At 39.8% G+C, this 17,421-nt stretch overlaps 1 protein-coding gene across 1 annotated transcript in view; it reads right to left on the reverse strand.

Moving 5' to 3' along the window:
- il1rapl2 (interleukin 1 receptor accessory protein-like 2) overlaps positions 1 to 17,421 on the reverse strand; it is a 592,872-nt gene that overhangs the window by 204,948 nt on the left and 370,503 nt on the right.

The raw sequence follows: 17,421 nt of genomic DNA on the forward strand, positions 1-17,421 counted from the left end.
TGAGCTTTGACTAGAGTTGAAACTTATAAAATAGTTTATAGTATGCAGCAGCACGGACATTAGGAGCATTTTCAATGTGTGCAGTTCAAAGTGGTTCAAATCACAGTAAACGTATTCTGCCGTGATATTTGATGGTCAGAAAAGCACATTACTATTAACAATAACAATAGCTCTGTTGTATTGAAGTGTCCCATTGAGCCATGACAGCCATCATTAATGGCATTATTTACATCTGTGCTTTAAAAAGCCTGTTCAGCACAAACTGTCAGTGCAACAGAGAGCTCCTGGCATTAAAAGACATCGTTGGCTTTGTTGAATTTGAAAAGCAGCAAGTCCCAGCTTCAGATCTGCTTTAAGCCCTCATTTTGTCACTTTTTGGATAATGTTAGTTGTCAGTTGTAAATGGATATGCTTACATAGAGTTTGAGAGGTAACAGGACCCGTCTACCAGAGCCTCTGTGATCAATGATGATGATGGATTTACTCCTCCAGACACTGTGTATTATATAACTAATGGGCCAACATTGCACACATACCAGCGGAGCTTTTAAATACACGGACCAGTCACAACATTAAACCTTTGAGATCTTTTTTTTTTTTTAAATTACAGTGCAATGCTCTGCTGGGTAGCCTTGGGTCCTGCATTCATGTGGATGTCATTTCCCCATGTACCACCCACCTAAACATTGTTGCAGACCAAGAACACCACCATGACAGCAGCACTCCCAGTCTAGCAGGACAATGCCATGCCAAAACTGATCAAAAAGAGCTCAAGGAACACAACAAAGAGCCCAAGGCATTAATCTGGCCTCCAGACTCCCCTCATCCCAGTCTGATTGAGCATCTACAGGAAGCACCGGAACAAGTCTGATCCATAGAGGCCCTAAGTTGCCCTGCAACCCAGGACTCAAAGGATCTTCTGCTAATACTCTGGCACCAGACACCACAGAGGTCCAGTGTCCATGGCCTGATGGTTCAGAGCTGTTTTGGCAGCACAAGTAGAACCTACACAAGACTAACAGAGCGGTTTTCTCATTGTGGCTGATACAGAATATACAGGGCCATGAAAAAGTATTTGCCGCCTTCTAATGTTCACCGTCTTCCATGCGGAGTTGCTTGGTTCTGCCACTAAAGGATCACCTGCCCATTTGCGCATGCGCGATGGCAAGTCCACTTGGACAAACTGCTCGAAATGTGTTGCCAGAAACGTTTGAGTCATTCTGCGCTGCAGATGCATTAATTGCATAAAAAAATTTAATCAGATGAATCATGGCTAGGATCATTAATCTGCATAAATTTGTTAATTTTGACATATATATGTCTTTGGTGCCTAATGGAAATAAACAGCAGTATTTTATTCACAAAAAATGTCCGCAATCACTGGCCTATGGGATGAAATGATAGAGACTTTGTGGCCTTTCCAACTGAGAAGCAGGAGTGTGAAAATGGGTGAAGAAATGAACAAAAGCATTACTTTTTAGAGGTTTTATCTGTCTTCATGCCAATATTCTTTCAGCTTGTACAAATATGTAACCAGTATAATTACAACGTACTGGTTCCACTCTTTCTTCTGACATGAAATTGAAGTCTAACTGTGTAGTCATTAACTTGTGTAGATATTACCATAGCTATACAATGACGGACTCATGAGTAAACCAAGCAAATTTAATGGGTGTGGAGATGTATGCAGGTTGTAACTATGAATGCATTTGATGGGAATTCAGAATGATATTTTTCTCACCGACACTTTGTCAGACAACCAAATAACACTGGTACAAAGGTCAAGTCATGCAGCGTTATTTGATATGTGCTCCGCCTCACTGCAATAAATACTTCAAGAGCAATTTGACTAGAAGAAGAGATGTGAGTTTTAAAAGTGTGTCTGTCAGGCTCCAAGGGTCTATCATACCCTTTTCTAATAGCAAGCTGCAGCTATTTTTGTGAATAATCTCTAAAAATCTCACTGTAAGCAACCTCACTGCCAAACAGCCAAAGAAACACACGAAAAGCAGAAGTGTTGGACCAACTTAAATGGAATGCTTGAACTGGTGAAGTTAGATGTCAAGAATCAAGGATTTGATTACTCTCAAATTAACACTTTGTGTTGCTACAACTTGATTTAAAGGAAATGTTTCCAAATATGCCAACTTACGTGTTTGTTTTACCTAAATATAAATTTAAAAAACATGATTTTACAATTGCACTTGTACCTTCCAGTCCTTCTCTTAACTCTGCAATCCTATTCAAAGAAAACAACAGTTGAGCTTCAGCACATAAAACTTGTAAACCTCATTTTTGCACGTCCACCAAAATTAAATGCCAGAGTAAAGGGACAAAATGTAATTTTAGCTTGGTGGAATCCTTAAAAGATTTCCAAATCTGAAAGCTAAATGAGATTGTTTAAAAACCAAAAAAAAAACCAAACAAAAAAACCCAAGGACTTTAATTCAGCTAGAGCTCAAGTATAATTTCTTTTCACAGTGTATGTCAATGTTGGGTTCACACCTGGGTTGACTCAAACTCTAATATTCAATAAAATGTCATAATTTTCTCTATTTTTGGACTCTAATGTGGTATTTGTCAAGCCAATACTCCCACCAGCCTGTTCTACAAGGTTTCTTCCTCCAGTGTTTGTTCAAACTTCTTTCAGAAGTTTGACAAAGCAGGTTTGACAAACCAGAGCTGAAGTCATAACCTGGAAGTCAGGTAGACTCTGCAGACTGTGTGGAGAAAGTGGACGTTGTTGTCTGTACTGGCGCTGCATTGGAGGTTGGATCTCACTCTGCATCCTGCTGTCATGATGACCTGTGTGACAGAGTGTCCTTCAGCCGAATTATCTAATGAAATAAAAAGAACAAACTTTGAAGTCTGTTTTGATGCGCCTGACGCAATGTGTTTTCAACCTCGTTTTGGATTTAAAGTCTTAAAACCCGCTCAAGGTGATTGTAATTGTTCGTGTGTGTGCGTGTGTGTGTGTCTGTGTGTGTGGATGGGCCTTATTATGTGTGTGTTCTCTCAAGTTCACCTCCAGACACAAAAACCACACATTGATCTCGCTTTCGTTTTTGCTCTCGGGCGAACACACACTCTCACCCATTGTCCCCGATCCACAACCTCTCATCTAAGTGGATCTAAACCACTTATCCCATCAATGCCGTGCATGTGTGTGTGTGCCTATGTGTGTGTGTGTTTGTGCGTATCATACAGGGGACACTGGGATTTTTGTCATTGACCTAACCGAGACCACTGAGCATTGAACCAGAGGCCTGGAAAGCTTTTTATCCATCCATCCCTCAGTTCTCTGCTCCTCATCACTCCATCTACCGCCTGCAGCATCTTGTTTTCTCCTCCACTGATTTGGCTTCTCTCTGTCTCTTACAGAGACATCACCCATCTTTAATGAGTCTTTCGTATTTGTTTGACCTTTTGTCCTCAATATCACTGCTAAAGTTAATTTTGTCAACAGAAAAAAATATTCACTGATCAGTTTTGTTTCTATTAATAAAGAACACGATTTGTTAAAAACCTAAGAGCTTCATTAAAAAGCGACTACACTTCACATTTTGAATTTTGAAGACGTTTCATCTCTCATCCAAGAGGCAACTTCAGAATTTTTTTCAGATGGTAATATTCAGAAAATTAGTTTTACTGAAGTTCTTAGGATTAGCTTGACCTGGATTACTGCACAGACAACATAATAAAAAAGAGTCTGTGGACATGATGTACGACTGGTTTCATCAACTTATAAAATGAAACGGACAGATAAATTAGTGTTTTAATGCTTGTTAGTCAGTGATCTACTGTCAGTGCATCTGAGGAAGCTTTGATGGTATGTTCCTGATTTTGATGTCCAAAACAGATTTCTTGACTAACACTGTTTCACCACAGAAGATGTAGCAAGAACAGCACATCAGCAGCAGTTTCATCTGTTTCTACTCAGAATGCATTCAGGGAACAGTAGGCCACTTGCATTTCCACTCAGGATCCACCATTATGATTTTTAGGGTCGATACTGATTAGTAATGAAGGAATACCAATCACATATATATTTAGAAACAAAAATCTTGGTGTCAAAATTTTGAGTAATTCTAGTTCCAACACCAAGTGTTTGTGAGATATCTGTGTGTATTTGTTTTACAGCTGACATTATCAACATATAGCCGTAAGTATTGATTGGCTATTTCTTGTGCCATGTAACCAATCAGATTGTGCTCTGGGAGGGACATACAGAGTGGAGACTACAGGAGCCTGTTCTAGAGCCAAAGTAGCACATTTTAAAATAAATTTCTTTCATTTCTAAAATATGAAATGATGACGATAATCACCTGCTAACTGGTTGATCTCTTATTTTGACGGCACTCACAGCTCAATACACAGAGTGAGTGATTACGTTTTTATGTTGAAGTGTAAAAATATACTTCATGTGGGCTTTAAAGGGGCACAGAGTGAGTAAAATGTGTTCTCAAACACCATTTGTACAGACAGCTGAAGACTGAGTAAAAGGAATGGATCTGTTTTGTCAGAACAGATGAGCAACACATTTTACACAGCAAAACAAGCTGCACATTAGATACTGTAACCTAATGAGGTGACAGTTTGTAAATGATGTGTTGACAGCTGCTCAAAAGATCAGTTACTTCTGCTTTGATGTTATTTAAATGTTTAGTTGCTCAAATTAAGCTAAACGCTGGACATTCAAGCCTTCTTTTGTGTCCTAGGTCTTGACTCTGGATCACTGTTGCCAACTCCTCAGTAAGGAAAGTCGCTGTTGGCTGTCCTAAAAGTCGCTAGAAGTCGCTAAATGACGTCATCGCCTAATTTGCATATTTCCCAGTTTGCATGTAATTGTAATCAACGTTGTAGGAGAGAGGAATAACGTTGTGGAAGAGACCAAAACGTGAATATAAAACTCCCAAAATATGTTTTTGTACTAGAGGCTAAATGCTGTGGTTTATTTTAGCATGACAGTGAAGAAACATTTTCGTTTATACGGCTCTGTAAGTCTGGATGGGATCTGTAGGGACTGCGCATGCGCGATTCATCTGCCGTCTGGCCGCGGAGTGATGTGGGTCTCCCCCTCCCTCCCCCTGAGACTGCTGCGGGGTTACTGGACTGACAGCCTGTGCTTTGGGAGGGGGAGAAGCTCACAGCAGCACCTGCTGCATGTTGAAAACAGTAACTGCAGAATGAGCAACCCGGTCTCACAGGGATTCGTGAAACTGTCACGTAAATTTTTGTTTCGGTTTCGTGCGCACCAACACGATTTCGTCATGTTTTTCGTGCCGCTCACCACGAAATGTTTTTCGTGTTGCTCACAACGAAACCCGCTGTGGTAATCACATCTGAATGTGGTTTATACCGGCGGATTCATGGCGATCTAAGCTGTCCATCGGCGTATACTGCTTGTGTGATCGCGTTTGCGGCCATCGGACATTCTTTAAATTCCTATGCAAATTGGTAAGTGTACCACCGGGTTATGGTTAGGTTATGGTTAGGGTTATGGTTAGGGTTTTGGTTAGGGACGATGTCATGCAAAATATAGCGTTGGATTCGCCACGGTTTTACATTAAAAATATAATATACCCATTCGTTTGAAATACGTTCTGAGTGGCACGAAAAGTCCGCCGTTTAAAATACATTGGTGCGCATTTCGTGGTGAGCGGCACGAAAAACATGACGAAATCGTGTTGGTGCGCACGAAACCGAAACAAAAATTTACGTGACAGTTTCACGAATCCTCGTGAGATTGGGCTGGAATGAGCCGAGTTTTCTTATCAGAGTCTCCAAAACAGCAGAAAAAGTTGCTAGATTTGTCGCTAGTCGCTTTTGACAAAGAAAAGTCGCTAGGAGCTTTGAAAAGTCGCTAGATTTAGCGAGAAAATCGCTAAGTTGGCAACACTGCTCTGGATTTCACACTTGACTTGCCAAACCATGACTTTTACCATAATTGCACAGTGCCATTAGACCTTGGGACCTGTAGTTATTTGTAACAATGATTCAAATTCTTGGCATTTCCACGGATTTCAGCATCTTAGTGATTTGGCATTGTATTTCTGCATTTTAGCAAGGTTTTTTGTTTTCTTTGAGCTTTTCTTCTGCCTCTTTCCTGTTTGGCAATTTAAAAAGGCTGTGTGCTGGCAATTATGAACAGTTTGGATAGTACGTTGGCTGCAAATTCAGGAGGTTCATGATGTTATACAACACAGAAATTCATTCATGGAAAAGTAACTCAACAAAAGAGAAAAATCTTGAAGGATAATTAGATGGATGGCTATTTAATAGGCCGAAACAGTAATTTTGTGACAGTGTATTCACATAACGTCTCCGGATAACATCAGGAAAGTTCAATAAAACAGACTTTGCCTTTCTGGTATGATCTGGCTACAAAAACACAGATGTAAAGGCTTTCTAAATCACATGAGAAGCCTAGCTAAAACTATTCCTGTGCAAATAGTGTTTATTTCTTCACTTTGAAATAGTGCCCATTCCACTCTGTACTGATATGTGTTCATGTACAGTACACGTGGATCATGCGGTAGACTTCCACTATTAAATGCTGCCATGTGATGAAACATCTGAACTGAGAGGAATCTACGTCCTCCCTCACACAGGCACTGATATCAAAAGCCCTCTGAAAAGCAGAAAAGGGATTTTGCGGTAAAACATTCCTTTATCTTGTTGCCTTGATGATTCTGTTCTGCCACATGCATGCCAGTGATGCACACAGAAATGAGATGAACTGAAAATGGGAGAACTGAAGCAGCCATGTCTTGTTTCCCTCTGTGCTGCGCCCTTCCCCATGTTGCTTCTCTTGCTTGTCGTTCCATCAGCCCTCGTCCTGGTTCTCTCCCCCTCTGCCTGTCCAACCCACAAACCAAAAGCCAAACACTAAACGTTAAAAACAGAATCTATGTAAAGAAGACTGTATTATGCATATCTCACTATAAACATGATGATTCAATTAGACTGCGATGCAAACGCTGTGTCAGAAGCATTTAGTGCATGCTGTGCACCTCTTATGAATGCAAATCGTGTGTCTGTGTGTGGGTGTGCGTTCATATCTGGTGCTATGCGGAGTGCATTTAAATGCTTTTGTTGGTAAAATGCTCCTGAAGTTGAAGACACTTGAGCATTTAATGCTGGAGCGGCACATTCTGTTGCTGTGCTGCATGCTACTGATGGCACTGAAGGTCTTTGCACCTGAAGTAATGAAGTTATCTCAATGTAGGAAATTACATATTCAGTGGATAGTCATTTTTCCATTCCCATTCACCTGCAGGGCAAACAAGTAATATCCAACTTTGAATATATTTGGGATTTTTGGAGGAGGAAGAGCACTGTCACTGTAGAAAGAATACCCAAGACCTTGAAGTTCTCCTGATCGTATAACTCACACATCTGAAAAGACATTCTAAGAAACACAGGGAATTATTAGTGAAAGAAAAAGCATATGAGGAGGAATAAAAGGCTGAGGTATACCAGAAAATAAAAGCACACCATTACATCTGAAACATTTGTTGGATGTATCCAAAAATCACAGCAGTTCCAATGTATTTCTATGGAGTTGGAGTTTAATTGTCGTCTTAAAAAATGTTATTAAACACAAGTCAATAAATGAGTTTCCTTTCCAACTCATGCATCTTAGTCATTCCTTCTAGGGTGTCTCAGTTTATGACACCATCATTACATCATCCATTTTCAATTGGATGGTGTAATTTGTCATGATTTTCTTGGAGAGTGTGAAGTTTCTATTTTAAATGCACTTTTTCCTGTCAGGTGTTGGGTTCAGCCACTGTATGTAACCAAGAATAGTATAAGGAACAATTCAACATTTTGGTCGAGAAGACTGCCTGTATGCAAAATAATCAACCCGGTCTCACGGGGATTCGTGAAACTGTCACGTAAGTTTTAGTTTCGGTTTCGTGCTCACCAACACGATTTCGTCATGTTTTTCGTGCCGCTCACCACGAAATGTTTTTCGCTGTGGTAATCACATCTGAAAGTGGTTTATACCGGCGGATTCATGACGATCTAAGCTGTCCATCGGCGTATACTGCTTGTGTGATCGCGTTTGCGGCCGCCGGACATTCTTGAAATTCCTATGCAAATTGGTAAGTGTACCACCGGCTTATGGTTAGGTTATGGTTAGGGTTATGGTTAGGGTTATGTTTAGGGACGATGTCATGCAAAATATAGCGTTGGATTCGCCACGGTTTTACATTAAAAATATAATATACACATTCTTTTGAAATACGTTCTGAGTGGCACGAAAAGTCCGCCGTTTAAAATACATTGGTGCGCATTTCGTGGTGAGCGGCACGAAAAACATGACGAAATCGTGTTGGTGCACACGAAACCGAAACTAAAACTTACGTGACAGTTTCACGAATCCCCGTGAGATCGGGCTGAAATAATAGACCATGACTCTTTCCAGAGATCGTCTGACTCACCAGATGTATTATAGAGATAAAAACCACTGATCATTTCACTGGGCTTTGTCCTTAATTTTGCTACCTGTGTGTTACTATTTCCTTCACAGTTGGAAAAAACAATAACAACAACCTGTGAGCAGCAACCTACCACACTAAAAAGTTTTACAAGGATTAGGATTGTTCAATGAGGCAGCTTTGCTGGATTATACGTTTAATGACAGAGGTCCTCTCTCTGCATGCAAATATTCCACCAAAACAGTTTTACGTGTCACTGTTTTAATCCTTCAATGCATAAGCAGGTCAACAATGACCCGGTGAGGTCATTTTCTTGCAATGTCTTTGTAATGAAAAGCCAGAGCCCATAGATGGACCAAAGCTAGAACCCATAGCCAGACCTGAGGCAGAGCTTGCAGCCACACACAGGCCAGAACCCACAGCCAGACCCAGGCCAGAACCTGTGGACAGACCCGGGACAGATCTGGACCCTGGGCCCATGCAAGAACTCACAGCCAGACCCAATCCAGAGCCCGTAGATGGACCCAAGCCAAAACCCACGGTTAGACCTGAGCCAGAACTTGCGGCCAGGGCCAGGCCACAACCCAGAGCTAGACCCAGGCCAGAACCCAAGGCCAGACTTGGGCCAGAACCTTTCAGCCAGACCCAGTCCAGGGCCTGCTGCCAGGCCCAGGCCACAACCCACAGCTTGACCTAGGCCAGAGCCCACGGACAGACACAGGCCAGAACCCGCAGCCAGACCCAGACCAATGCCCGAAGCTAGACCCAGGCCAGACCCAGCAACCAGACGGGTTCCAGAGCCCATAGCTCACTGGAAGGCTTCCTCTCATCGTTTCTCTCCTGATATAAACATTTAGCATATGTGCAGTTATTTACATATGCAGTGATTTAATAATCAATCTGGGAGAGCTTGTTTCTGCAGATTTCCAGTAAAATTTAAGTCAAATCAGCTGCTCTCTGACACATTTAATCCCAAATTTTTCCCTGCAAAATCAGTGCATGTATTTTACTCCTTATACTTCCCTAACACATAATATATACACATTTTTTAATTTCATGTTGGTTTTGTTAGTGCAAATGTGGGTTTTATCCTCGGAAACAATTGTTGCCGGTGGGAAACCGCATAGTCTGAATTTACAGAAATTCTTCAGTTTGACCTATTTACACATTTTTTAAAAAAGCAAGAATAACACTAATAAGTGTAATATATCATAACTAGGCATGGTTATAAGTGTGTTCACAACTTTATAAGATACATAAAGATACCATGGCAATGCATACTGAAGAGAACTAAATTTGACAAAATTGCAATTTCTGCATTTCACAGTCTAATAACACGGTTTAATAACCGTAGAGCTACGAGTGCTTGAATTACAAAATAAGAACTGACCATAGCTTACAAAAACAAAATAAATTTGCACTGTGGCAGTAGCTTAGATTGACTATTTACTGAACACTAACATCATGGCCAGGCAATGAGAATAAAGCTTTCATGCAACTGATAGCTGTTTTGTGTATGGAATCATCTTGTGAACACCCCTAGAGTTAGAGGATATATGAGAGGGAACAAATCAACAGGGTCTGCTTTAGTTTGTTTCATGCTGTCTGCTGCTGTTGCTCCATAGGTCACAAAATCTGGTTTATTGGATGGACTATGTATTGACGATGTCTGTATGTATTGGACTATGTATTATGCTAGCGGCAACAAATGTTACCATGCTTATGTTTACTCTTCTTATGATCAAAAGATGCATGCAGGCATAAAATTCTCATTATAGATCACTAGTCGACCCTTTTAAAAATGTATGTACAAAATGTCTCAGTTATATCTGTTATTTAAGATATTTAAATAAACTCTTCTTGTACAAGTTTGAAGCAGACATCTCCTTCCATAGGCGTAGGCAGGAAGTAAAGAGGCCTAGTCATGTGACCATTCACACAAGTTACATGACATTGATGCAATTTACAGGAGACAACTTATTCTTTGATTTCAAAACTTGCATTAGCTGTCCAAAGCCAAAACAACACTTTGAGAGAGTAAAAGTTACTAGAAAAATGAGTGGCAACAATTGTTGCCAGTGGGATTAAACGGGTTAAGAACAAAAACGAAGAGCTTCAATAATTGCATGAATACTGAAATGTTTATATTTCACAGGTGTACTACAGATCAGTGTTAGGAGACTCACTTAAATTCATGCCAACAGGTAGTCCACGGTTCAACGAAGATTAGAGCAATTTACGCACGAAATCAGATCAAATTCCTTTTACTGCCATTTCTGTCAAGGTAACTACAAAAATATACAGGTTGAAACGAAATGCTGTTTTTTTTTACTAGTACTTGATAGTGCAACAATGTCATACAAAAACTTGAACAATAAAGTAATTTGTATAAGAAATACAAATTGGATCAAAGCATGATATAAACAGATGTGATTAGGTCTTAAAATTAAAACTTTTTACTACAAAACTTTAGCCTAGCCGCGCTAGCCAACCCACGGCAACGAATTTAATTCTCTGCCAGGGTCGACAACAAAAACGACAACAGTCGTTGAGCTCCATTAGTACAGACTCTGAATAATCTTTCTGTTAACATGTCTGTAATATACTTGAGCTTCACCCATTGACTGTATAAATAAGGCTTCACCGAACTACAGCATCCTCTGATTTCCGGCGCTCTAGGAACTACATCAGCCTATTCGTTGCGCTGATTGGTTGTATACCTACCCAATTGCCGCAGAGTGATTTGAAAGACAACCTTTTAGCCCGCCTCAGTCCCTGTCAAGAGTTCCTAGACCCTTGCGTCTTCAGACCTGGGTCTAGCGCGGCAAGGCTAACAAAACTTAAGAACAAAAGTGTTTCTTTTCATGATACACACTTATGGTTTCAAATGATATTGTGCTTTAAGTGGTGTAATTTCTTGTACAAAACTGTAGCTAGAAACACATTTTGAAAGCATATCTTGGGGTCATAATTTTGAAGCTTCTGCACCATTTGTAAGTTTAACAACCCAAACCCACCCACCTCACAGTCTCACAGTTCATGTAAACTAAAGAGATGTAGCTCACATCTTAGTCAGTTTCATATTGCCATAACCAGCGATCACAAAAGAAATAAAGTAAAATAAACACATAAATAAAAATTGCTCCCGAAACTCATTATTATCTTAATAAGGGAAGAGTTGAGAATTTTAAGCCGGATTTTCTTTTCTTCATCCAGAGGCCATTGCTTCTAAGCTTGATTTCTGCATTAGTTTCTCAGCGCAACTCAAAAATGGATTTCCCGTGAAGAGCTTGCTAGATTTTTAACCCTTTAAGGTTTGGTCAATTTCCGCCCGAAATTTCTACTGAAGATGTACAGAAAGTAAATTGAATGCTGTTCTTGAACTGTTTGGAGTACATGCATGGTTGGGGTCTCATTTGAAAGCTGACAACCTGAATTTTCACCCAGTGCAGTCAGAATTACTCTAGGTGCTACTGGCACAGAGTATTTCATGTTGGCACACACTGAATTAGGATGAATTTTTTTTCTCGCCTACATTTTTTCCCTAATAAAACACCTGAAAATCAGTGTGGCAGCACTGCAACAGCTTGAAAACACAATATTGCAAAAGCCTGGGGTCTTACATAGTTCAGGTCAAAATTTCAGAGCAATACTACAAGAAATGAGTGTTTCACACATGTATTTGTACTGATATGCTCCGCCCCTGTCAATGTTGGATACACTCTTTATACACTGTGCACACTCTCTACAGAATGGTATAAATTCATTTTCACTTCATTTTCCACTTCATTTTCATTCCAAAAACTCATAAAGAACTCAAAAAATCACTTCAGATAGGCTTCAGTGTCGATCACACACACAGATTGAGAGGAATACAGAGAAACAGCAGGTGGAGCCCGGAGCTCACGAATGAAATATCATATAAAGCCGCTGGCAGAGGCGGGATTTATAGTCAAGCCATTCAGCAAGCTCATTGGCTACCAGGCCTGTCAATCTAACGTTTCCTCCGGCGTGATTTGCTGAGAAACAAGTCAATCAAGTGATGTAATCGATATCTGTCAGACTCGGCCATGGTTGGCTAAATCGCCGAAGTAGGCGGAAACGAGTCACCTGATTGGTTGAAGTTCGGTTTGAAGCGGTCGAGAAGCCTCCAGTATCCATTTTGAATCGCGAACAAAGAAAATAGGACCGTGTATGATAAAGTTATAATAGAAAGATGCAGTGAATATGAAACGCACAGCGCCACCACGCGCCGCGTGCACGCGCACGGAGCCGATCGTTTTCTGGATTTTTTTACCTATTTCGAGACATGTTTTGGCCAAAGTATTATACTGGATTGTTTCCTCTGGATGGCTAAGCTTGGGTTCTGGCCGGTTTTTGTGGATTATCTTCTTTTATGACCAGAAACGAGCGTCCAAACTGCGTCGACAGGTGAGCTGTGCACGTTTACATGACTTGTTGTTTGTTGGATAAATGTGTTTATATTACCCGCTGTGGTAATCACATCTGAAAGTGGTTTATACCGGCGGATTCATGAGAATCTCAGCTTTCTATGTGTGTATAGTGTTTGTATAATCGTGTTTGCAGTGTCCTTCTATTTAAAAAAAGCGTATACCGATAAAAAAACGGCCCGCCCGCGGGCCGCCGTACTTTAACGGGTCTTGCAACAACTAGAAAGTTGAAATTCAAACAACCAGGAAAAAAAAATCATGCAACATCTTTGTCTTTTGCCGTTTTCTCACTTGCTAATCACTCGGCCACATGTTGAAGAATGGGAATTAATTTAAGTTGCAAATTTCGAACTGTCGACATAAAGAATCATAAAGAAAATCATGAGATGTTTAAATCTGGGGGAAACAAACATTTTTTAGTACTTTCTTGTAACATTCACAATAAACTTTGTTAAGAAAAACAGTTAGATGGTGTAAAATTAATACGACACGCATATAAGTACATGGCATTTAAAGTTAACATAAGATACATCTAATGCACTGCAGTAATATTTTTATTATTTTCTACAGATTCACATCCAAAACATGCTTAATCTCTGTGATGTTCATGGAACATCGAGCCCTGGAGACAGCTGCTAATGTAAATATCTGTCAGGAGGAGCATGGAAATAATTTATGGGGCACAGGACTTTATTAAGGAGACAAGAAAACAGCTGCAAGAAACAGAGAAATGAGAAAAGATGCGGAAATACTGAATTACAGAGGCAATATAGTGCTACAGATTAGAATTGTGCAGCGAAGGTCTTTATGGTTCATCTTGATCTTATTGGAGTTGTGTTTGCATTTCATAGCCCCGGGGCCTTTCATTCTGTTGAGATGTGCACGCTTTGTGGGCCGACAGAGCAGCATTAACAGCACCGGTGTTTATCGGGATTGTTTATGGGACGCACGATCACGTTATTGGCAGTCTCATTTGTTTTCAACATGTACTTGCGCTTGCTACTATCTGTAGGAAATAGTCTTGCTGTTTGATGTAGACATGATAACAAGATTATTTCATCTGCACAAATAAAAATGTTACCTATCAGCTTGTTAGGTTGGAGACACTAAAGGATCAGTTAAGCATCCTGGGGAAAGTAGAGACTATTTGTCAGGGAGAGTTAAAAGGAATTACGTCGCTCATCAACAGGAGATGTACCCAGTTGTTTTCGTGTGGTTTGCCTTTGCATAGTCTTGCAATCTACAAAAAGTTACAACTATTAAAAGGATAGTTTGACATTTCATGGATCCGTATTTGCTTTTGTGGCTGACAGTAAAAGTGAAAGGTGAATGGAGTCGTCTTATTTAGCATTTTCTGCCTTTACTGACAACATGCGCTAAAGTTCATCACGTCATTCAGCAGAATAATACTAGTCTCACATGTCCTTAGTGTTTTTCAATTTTTGAGGTCATGATACTGCAAAGATTGTTTATTTTAGCCTGACTGTACAACTCCTGTAGTTTTGAATGTAGCTGCTGTCCTCACCCCCATTCAGGAAGAAGACTCTCTCTGTGCTCAGCTGTTGTTGTTAATCTCATGTGTTTGGTGAGTTTTTAGGATGAAATTACAGTCTTAAAATCAGTCTTTTCGTGGTCCAGCGTGACAGGCTGATAATGGCGATGAAGGGACTCCTGGTTAACATGTACTGATGACAGACTGCATTCAATCAGTTGGTTTAATTGGAGAACCACAGGCAACATGAAAACACAGCAGCTACCCAGTCCTTGTTTAATGGTTTCAAATTGGTCTTAAAGCTTCCACCATCCCCAATGTGCTTACGTTGAGGATTTTCCTATTGTTGTAGTGACACTGCCATCAATAGTAAAAGTAATCTACTCTATTTTAAGCTCTTCGAGTACTGGGACTGAGAGAGGAAGCTGCTCATCCATGATAGTTGATGTGGAAAGCAGTGAGAGGGCAAGGTTATACAAAACTTAAGCTAGAAGACTTTCTGCATAGAAGATGAATAAAATTTGTGCTGGATTCTGAAGCACGGAGGCCATCTAGTTGAGGGGAAGCTCGAAGAGTAGTAGTAAGTGTCTTTGTTTTCTCAACAAAATGTTAAGAAACCACACATGAAACATAATGGAAATGTATTATTATTATTATTTAACGATATGTGACTTTAAAATGTTTGCCCTTGACACTCACACATATTTGGTTACAGAGCTGGCATATAAGGTCTTCCTTTTGAGAGCAACTCAGGGGTTCAGAGTCTTTCCCAACACCTTGACATGTGAACATGTAGAAGACAATTCCAACCACCAACCTTACAGTTAGTGACTCCCTGACTGCTTACTGAAAGCTTCATATTTAAAAAGTAGACATGAGATAGACATTTATCATCTCACTGCACCTTCTGAAAGAGTAAAGTGTATTGCCAAAAATGTTGAACTACTCCCTTGATATTATTCATAACAGTTGTGGAGACATTTTAATGTAAAAGAAAACAAAAACATTACATTTTGAAACATTTAATGACATGTTTATATGTGTATTTAAAACCCTTTTTGTGAAAAAATACTTGTTACACTTCCTCCATTTGCAAAAAACATAAAAACTTGTTGTGACAAACATGCCTGACCAATAAATTTGGCTCGTCTTGACAATTTAATGCCAGTAAAGTCTGTACAGTAGCGCTGCATCCTGTCTTCTGGGCAATGAATGAGGTGAGAAAAGAGATTTAAAAGGTGAAAGAAAAGATTGGTGGCTGCCCTTCTATGTCTAAGTGAGCGCCTGACATCCACAACCCTTTTGTTCTCAACAAGTTTCCACGTTAAGCTGAAAGTCTGGTGCACACACACAGGAAGTTTGTGTGTGTCCGTTGTCTGCTGCTTGTTATTTTGTAATGGGGCAACGAAAGGGTACAGTTGATCGCCTTTATTTGGATTTGAAGACGGCTATGAATAAAACATTGGACTTCACTCTTACCGGTGTGTGGACGCATGTGTTTTTGTGACTCCCTGTGTGCATCTATTAAGACAAATGAGGAATGTGCTGTCATGCTGAAACAGATTTCAGGTGTGAGTCGAAACATCTTTCAGCTGGAAACGCACCTGACAAATCAACCGAAAAGGCAGCAAATAGAACTACTTCAAATTGCATTACACGTTGTAAAATGGATATTACAGTTTAGGATTGAGATGATGCACCACATTCATTACGACACATTTTAACAGGCTACTAATTGGATTAGGTTATCCAGCAGCTTTAGTCCTTATGATAAAAGTTAATGCTGAGTCATTCCATCTCATTTCAACAAATCTGAGGAAATTTTGTTGCATGACCTCCTCTGATCATCTCCAAACTTTTTTTTTAACTATCCCAACATAAGAATAGATTACTTGCAAAGTTGTAACATCATATGATTGCTATTTGCTAAGTTATAAAATATTTAAATCCCTATTTTTCCACTCGGAAATTGATATGTTAGGTAGAAAGGCTTGATTTAGGAAGATAATACTGGGAACTGACTGATGATATAGACTCACAAGTGATCTGAAGGGTTCAAACACCTTAACAATAGAGCAGGAAAAAAAATTTGGAATGAATATACCCATTTCTCTGTGGTACAGGGCAATTTAAAAATTTGGCGAAAATGGCATTTTTCAAGAATTTAGGCATTTTTTTCCCAAATTTAATAAGTAACAAGGTTCATATGTTATAAAAATCTCAAAGTACCTTAAAAGTTCTCTCTAACCTAAAAATATCCAAGAGCTAGCTAGTCTCCTTAGACCTCAAAACGATGCCTATTTATGAAACAGACTGAAAAACACCATACATATATTGGCACAGAAACCAATGTGGGACATGGAGTAGAAACATGAAACTTTGTCAGTATAACAATAAACATCCGAATAATTGATATCTGAAGTATCAACATTGTTTCTTGAATCCTTCATGGCCAATTTAACCAAGAAATGCACTATGTTTTATAGGCGTTTTTTTAGGAATTCTAACTAATATATTGCAGTTAAAATGAGTCATATTGCCTGAGGTCCCATGTAAAACATGTAATTTGTCCCCAACTTATCACACCACTATTTCTGTCCTTTGAACTGCTTGAATTTCTCTGAAATCAGGCCATCATCTGCACCAGATATGTGGTACTGTCCACCACGGCGTGTTGAAGGAGCAGTGATTGGACAGAGGATGTGGGCTGTAGGCACCCACACTACGTCATCCTTTCTAGGCCATGTGAACTTCTTGCTGGGACCTTTTGGGTGCATGAATTTCACTTGCAAATCTTCAAATTCAGCTGATAAGTCAAATACGATACCGAGGCTGTCCTGAGAATGCAGTCTGGGAGTGATGCCATTTCTTCTTATTCAGTTACTGTATGAAAGAAAAAACAATGTCTATATAATAATTAACTTCAGATATGCCCTTTGTAACTTATACTACGATGCTGATGCTTCAGATTCATCTTTCATCTTTAGTTGGTCATGTAAATGGTTCCTAAAAACAAAAACGAGGATCAAAA

Source organism: Acanthochromis polyacanthus, chromosome 10 (assembly GCF_021347895.1).
Source record: "Acanthochromis polyacanthus isolate Apoly-LR-REF ecotype Palm Island chromosome 10, KAUST_Apoly_ChrSc, whole genome shotgun sequence".
Lineage (NCBI taxonomy): Eukaryota > Metazoa > Chordata > Actinopteri > Pomacentridae > Acanthochromis > Acanthochromis polyacanthus.